At 37.1% G+C, this 7,645-nt stretch overlaps 1 pseudogene; it reads right to left on the bottom strand.

Moving 5' to 3' along the window:
* Window positions 1–5,309: 5,309 nt before the first annotated feature.
* LOC101405548 (ankyrin repeat domain-containing protein 40 pseudogene) lies at window positions 5,310–7,172 on the bottom strand (annotated as a pseudogene).
* Between the last annotated feature and the right edge of the window lie 473 nt (window positions 7,173–7,645).

Raw genomic sequence — 7,645 nt, 5'->3', positions numbered from 1 at the left:
TATTCTTGGAAATACAGGTTTGATTCCATCTACCCATTTGAGGACAGAAGTGTTGTGAAAGATTGAGTTCTCTTGGAAAAACGTTTATTTTTCCATTTCTGAGACTGCAATTCAGTGTAACTTTCCATCATGATTGTGACTATCTATGTTATTTTCCTAGCCATTTTGAATCACTATATCTATAGTAGTGGAAGTCAGGTATGAGTCATCTCCATGACAAGAAGAAATGAGGGGAGAGCTAGAGAACAGTTCTTGATCATGGTCGGAACACTCTTCCTTTTTACCTGCCTTCTCTTTGTTCTTAAAATGAGAATCCAATTTACTTGCTTCATTTCTAGAGAGACATATTTGGGACTATGTTTCATCCATTTTAGACAGCAAAACTTCTTTGGAGGAACCCACTGTCATATTGAGAGAAGAACATGGGTGGTAAAATTGAAGACCCTCTGTTGAACAAACACATTTGTTTATGAGTTTTGAAAATGAGAATAGATAATAGATGACACAAAAACTATACTTTATAAATGGCAATATTTGTGTGTTAATGTTACTACTTCAATATACCTGCCCACCATAGCATACAATGAATCAATTTTTCTTGCAGAAAAATTAAATTATAAAGTATCAAAATCATTTTAAATTTGTTTTGGAAAAGTATAATTTAATTTGTGTATAATACTATATTACTTGGTATAAACTTTATGGATCTTTAAGAGATTTGAAAATGCATAGAAGATGGGACCCTAAATTCTCATGTAACAATAAATCCAGTTATATTAATTGACACTAGAACTATAAAAAGGAAACACAAGGGGCATAAATGTGATATTTATCTCACGTTTAGGAGGTATGTTCTTAAGACTAGAGCACAAGTAATCTTAGAGATATATTTCCTGATTTGAATTTATAGATATCTATGCTTTCCCTAAAGTCGCCACTTTCTTCTATTGCAGGGATACATAGAATTAAGAGTTTATTGTTTGAGTGTATTGAGAGAGATATGCAAGTACTGATCATATATTTTCAACAACTTGTGACAATCTGGTACACAATGGTCAAACATTTAGTTATCAAAAATGCATTTCAAAGTCTATCTTATTTCCATAGTAAACAACTGAGTAAAAACATATATATATTTATATATATGTTAATGTTTATAAACATAAAATATATGTTTATATGTATGTTATATTTATATACTGTGTGTATGCATGTATGCATACATATATATGTACACATATATGAATTGTTACAGTTTTTTACTTTTAATAATATCTGTAAAAGTAATCTGAAACACATGAAGTTGTAAATAAAGTAGAAATTTACACACCTGATAGAAAAAAACTTGAAGGCAATTTTGATAACCAAGGAAATATATTCTTTTATTATAAACACATATTTTTCTTTTGTCCATAATGCAAATTACAAAGTTTCTGTTAGCCTTGCAATTATTAGCTTAAGTTGACACTGTTGATGGTCAATAAAACTTAAGAATTAGCTAATAAGCTGAGATATGATATAAGTAAATTCTCAAGTTTAAAATTTCTACTGTGTAGTAACAACAGAGGAAAATAGTTTCAATGTTATCTATTATTTCATTTGTGGAAAATCTTGTCAAACCTGGAGTTGAAACAATTTGGTACAATCTGCTTAAATAGCACTGTGCCAAGCCTTTAAATTTCCCATTATAGAGAAGTTCTTAAATTTATGACATATTAAATGTTAATGAGGTTTTTGAATAAATTTAAGAAATTAATAAATGAATAAATCAAATTTCATACTTGACTTTAAGATTTATTACACTGTAGGGGGCTGGCCCGGGGAGGTAGCAGTTAAGTTCTCATGCTCTGTTTCACCAGCCCAGGGTTCACCAGTTCGAATCCTGGGCACTGACCTACTCAGTGCTCATCAAGCCATGCTGAAGCGGTGTCCCACATAGAGCAACTAGAAGGATGTACAGCTATGACATACAACTATCTACTGAGGCTTTGGGGAGAAAAAAGGAAAAAAACAGGAAGAGTGGCAACAGATCTTAACTCACAACCAATCTTCCTCAAGAAAAAAAAAAACAGCCTTCACATTTAAAAAAGAAAAGATTTATTACACTGTAGTTGAAAAAAATAGATGGTAGGCAAAACGGATATTTTTTGGGGGCAAAAAATGTCGTTAATTTAAACACTACAAATTGATCATAATTCACAGCGATGTATATATATATATTTTTTAATAAACAGATAAGCAAAAAAAGCATACTCAAAATATGCTAAATGGCTAAATCATCATTACACAAAATTTGATCTGTTTTCAGAGTATAGCCATTAACCATCCAATTACAATGTTCACCCTCTACACTAAATTAAGGGAATATTTTCTTCATGTCATCTGCAATAGCACGCTGGTCATGAAGTATCTCAGCATATTATTATCTGTTTTCATGTCTACTCTTATCTCGTTTATGGCTACATGGACGTAGCATATCAAATTACATTTAACACCATCTAAGTTTTTCCCTAATATGCACCATGCTTCTTCTGCAGGTCAGCATTTGCTGGCTCTCCCTTCTGCCCCACATCTTGGGGAGTCAGGCTGCTGACTTCTCTGTGGTGTGGTACAGAGGAGACAGCACAGGTGCTGGGCTAACACACAGCTGGTACTAATCCTGCCTCTCCCACTCGTTAGCCTTGGGGCCATAGAGAAAAATTCTAACAGTTTCTAGACCCTTTTAACCTCCTGATATAAATTTCTCTCTCTTATGTTATTTGTAAAGACTAACTGGGATAATATTAATGTATATACAAATATTTATGCAAATTATTACACATATATATACCTATATGTGAGTATGTATGTGTGCGTATGTGTATGTGTATATATATATATACACACACACAGAGACAGAGAGAGAGAGAGAGAATGAGAAAGAGAGAGAGATGTAGAGATATACAGATATATGCATTGATCCCAAGCCAGGCACATTCATTTTCATCCAGCATGACCAAGGTACTCATCTTTCTCTAAAGTCTTGCAAATCTTATTTTTTTCATTCAGTTAATATTTAATTGTAACAGTACTTGCTATGTTTGAACACTCAGCAATGCACAAAGTAAAAAACTTTCAGTGAATGTTTACTCACAGTGTAAACACAGGGTTTAAATATGCAGTGGAGGAGGAGGGGTGAATTCACAGTTAACAAAGCTAAAAAAAAAAATCTTGTTATAAATTATGCAAAGCATACAATAATGTTTCTGTGAATGCCTAGATAGAAACTCACCTACCAGCGACTACGCCGTCTTATCCTACTGCCATAGCCAGGAGTCAGCTGACTACAGGGGACTTTATAAAGGAGAAGAGAGACCAGCATTGGCCCATCTCTCATTAGAGATGCCAGGCCCTTGCTAGCCTGTTTCTAAGCCCAGGAAATGCCCTGCAGCTACTCCTCTGCAGGCCACCTCCCAGCCAGGGGCCTCCACTACTTCTGAGAATCTCAAATTGATTCCAATGGTTGAGAGAGTTTTAGCCCCAATGATTTAGACATTAATTAATACTGAATTTATTTAGTCCAGGATAGAGTTAGCCTTAAATGAATCAATAAATTGTAACATTTTCCAAAGGGAAGGGAAAAAAGGGTTAGCATGTCTAGATAAACTAGCTTCTGTTTGGTTGAAACATAAGGGGGGGAGGTCCTTCATTAAAGCACTTCAGAGAAAGGGGGTAATAAGTAATATTTACTCTGCTGTGCAAACACTATACAAGAGGGAGTAACTCAGCATCAGTCATCAATGGAATACAATTAAGTCACTGAATAGAGTGACTTCATGAAATTGGCCTTGAAAACACCTCAACCTCAGCTCAGTATTTAGGCAGCAGCAGGAGACCATTATCTTAGCACAACATCCTTTTCCACTGACATCTTCTGCACATTCTATCAATCCTAGCACCCTGATAAAATTAACCCAGTTGGGAAGCTAAGTTTCTTTGGAAAATGTAGGCACTATCGGGAAAAAGCATCTTAAGATAGCAGGGACACTCTTCAACAGCTGGCTTCAAATCTCTGCTTCCCTGTTTGTCTGATCATGTTCATTCTTATTTCTCAAGTTAAGCCATTTGTTTTAACAAAAGAGTGGATTTCCGTTAATATTAAAGACACTGAAGGAAAGGAAAAGAATTATTGAATGCATTCTTTAAAAATATTCTCATGCCATGTGCAAGAGTTTAGTGAGGTGTGTGTTTTTTCTAAAACAAAGCCTGGTAGACTCACAATTGACATTGTTAAGGAGATTGGTGGTGGTAGTGGGGAATCCCTAAGGTCAAACTATTTGTTTACAAAGGCAACAGATTTCAGAGTTGTGTAAAAATCCTAATAATTTCAAAATAGCCTTTCTCTTTGACCTAAAAATAAAGATCCTAACTCCTTTAGCTCAGACAGTCTTTAAAATAGCAACAAATTATGTCTCAAAAATTGCATTTCATTTCTAGCAGAAAATGAAAGAGGAGAACACAGACTGGCAATGTTTGTGCTCTTCTCATATGGTGGAATTAAACCCATAGAAGACAGGAATCACTTCAGAGTTAAAAAAAAAAGTTGTTCTCTTTCAGAAAGCATCGGAGAGTCCTCTCATGACCACAAAAGATTCTTAATGAAGAGATGACTGTCTAGGAAATAGCACACTAGAGACAGACAAGCAGTCATGAGTATTTACAAAGGCAAAACTAGGGGAGGGGAAGCTCCTCTGGGTAAATCATGTTTACAATTAGGTAATTGTATTCTTAAATATTTTAATCTGATTAATATTTATAAATATGTTCTGTGAAACCTAACAGTCACAAGTCACACTAAAATTCTCTTGTCCAGTACCTGTGGTTTCCCCAGTTTTTTTCTCTAGTCAGTTCATATTTCAAGAGAGTTGGGACAAGCACCATCAAGAAAAGTGCATCCTTGACCTTCAGGTGCACTGTTACAGGTGTTACTAAAAACAATGTCCGCTCCCTCTCAGTTTCTGCTTAGACAGTTCTCTTACATTCTGCACATAAAATATACTGGGTATGGAGCCACCAGCTTCCGCCTCACCAGAACACTTCTCAGCAGTTCACAGCTTCAAGCAATAGGTTTATTGTGCACCAAGAAGCTTGGAAGTGTGCACTGCTCCTTGGGGTCAGGGGTTTCCCACCTTGGCAAACTGATGTTAGTGTATGCTATGCAGTGGCACAAGGGGCCCTTCTGGGCATCCAAGGAATTAGATCAGTGGCTGTGCTTGGGACAGCGGTAACATGCACTGTCACAATACTCAGTGATAAAATTCCCTGTTGCATCAGTGAGTCAGGTTTGAAGCTCTCTTGCTGTAGCAAAACCTTTGAGTCAGTGTGGATGCAGCATATCTGAAGAGAAAATTATTCTCTCTTATCATGAGAACCAGTTTCAAAGCTTGGGAATCTTGGAGTTGAGCAACACCCTTGTTCTTTCTTACCACAGCACTGGATAACTTTCTGATCTTCTCCACTTGATCTGGATGGACATTCAGCTCACAGCAACTCACTCTGAGCAATTCTTGGTTGGTGAACTCCGATCAGTCTGGTTCAATTTTAATGAAAATATTTTCTCGAAGAGATGGGTTCTGAGTCCTGACCCTGAGTACTAGCTCTTGCAAATTAAATGGAAATGCTCCTGTGAAAAAAAATGGATGGAATGCTGGCACTGGTCCTGTCCACATCCCATTTTGAGGCTGCAGAGACACTGGTGGCTGGGACAGGACAGAAGAGAACAGTGAGTGTCTGTGACACACTGGTGGTTGACAAATAGGACCTGGTGTTTGCTTTCTGGTATTCTGAATATGGCAGAGGGGGCAGACACATTCCAGATCTGCACCAGTGCCAAGAGGTGTGGTCCAGTGGAAAGGCTCCTAGCAGGGGAGTTTCCCCAGTGGTGAGCAATGGAGGTGAGTCATCCACACAGGGTGATGCAGGAGCTGTGGAGAGGCCCCCGTTCTACAGAATCCCCTGCATGGATAAAAGGGAAGCCTGGGTTGGCCAAATAGTTGGGAACAAAGGGCAGTTCTCACTACTTTGTCAGCTGGGGGAGATTGTCATCATCATCTTCCACTCCCATAATCCTGCTGATTTCTCTCCTTAATGTTAATAGGACTGTCATTTCTGCTTTTGTGGTAAGAATCTCTTTGTCATCTCTTCATTTTAAGAAGAGACCCCCTAGCCATGATTGTGTTTACATGCCCCGTGTAAATAGGTCTAGCTGTTGACCTCATTTTGATAGTTCACATTCCCCCTGTTCTCCACCAGTTCTGCACTGCTTGAATATCTCCCAAGCCCAAGCCCGCCCACTACTCCTCTATTGCTGGTAGGCCTCCAGCCCTAGCCTCCTCCAGTCCTGAAAATCTTGATTCAAATTTTTACAGTGGAATAGCTTGCCGTATGTTATAATGTAGATTTCTATAAAAACAGCTTGTGTCTTTGCAATGCAAGGTACCACTATTCTTTATCCTAAATTCAAAAATGGTTTCTTTAAAAGAAGAAAAGTGGCTAAGGTAGTAAATATAGTGGTATACCCGGGTGTTTCACTACAAGGAAAAGGATTTAACACCAAAAGGCTGTCCCTCATAAGGACAGGTGAGCCTAAACACTACGCTCTCTCCAGGACACATCATGAAAACTCAGTGTCTGCAGTGAGCTTTTGGGATCTGAAAAATGAGACTACAATAGGCCAATTATTATTTTATTGAAGCAAAACCAAACCAAAACAAACTGTTCCTTGGGACATTGACATAGCTTACATTTCTCAGTAATAATAACAAATATTTATTCTTACATCTAAGACTCTTAGAAAAGTGCTTTACATTTCATAAAATATAGGTTCTCAAAGTCATCCTAGAAATTAGGTACAATCTTTAACATCAATTTTTATTTTAAAAAATGAGATTAAGAGATGTTAAGTAACTTATTAAAGGTTACACAGCTTATAAGAGAAGAGACTAGATTTGACTTCCAAAACTCTGAGCACTAAAAATCTACTCTTGGTAATTAGTTTATTTATGCACTTCCCACTTAAACTCTGAGATAAATATGGGGTGCCACTTGTAATGCAACACTGTGAAAGATTCCTATTTAGGTATAGATTCCTATGCTCTGTCCCAGATTACATGAATAAGGCTGACCGGTTTCATTGCTAATTCTGTTAAGCAGTAGAGGGAATGAGGAAGAAAAGAGATGTCAGAGGAGATACAGCAATACTGTTCTTTCTATTGGAGGGATTAGGTGTGTTTCCCTTGCAAACACAAAAAACTAAGCCTTCTCTCCTAATGAAAACAAGATACTAGGAAGAAAAGTTTCAAGCTTTCACTGTATGGTAGGGGAGTGTAAAGAATGTTATGGGTTGAATTGTGTTCCCCCAAATTCATATGTTATAATCCTAACTCATGATACTTCACAATATGACCTTATTTGCATATGGGGTCTTTACAGAGGTAATTAAGTTAAAACGATGTCATTAGGATGAGCCCCACTCCAGTATGTCTGGTGTCCTAATGAAAAGTGGAAATTTAGACAGAGCCATGCATAGTGAGAAGATGATGTGAAGAGTCATAGGAAGAAGACAGCCATCTACAAGCCAAAGAGAGAAACCAGGAACAGATCCTTT

The sequence above is a fragment of the Ceratotherium simum genome, chromosome 7 (assembly GCF_057802395.1).
Source record: "Ceratotherium simum simum isolate JZ-2026a chromosome 7, ASM5780239v1, whole genome shotgun sequence".
NCBI lineage: Eukaryota > Metazoa > Chordata > Mammalia > Perissodactyla > Rhinocerotidae > Ceratotherium > Ceratotherium simum.
Note: the sequence above shows the minus strand (reverse complement) of the source record. Positions and strands in the feature narration are given on the sequence as shown.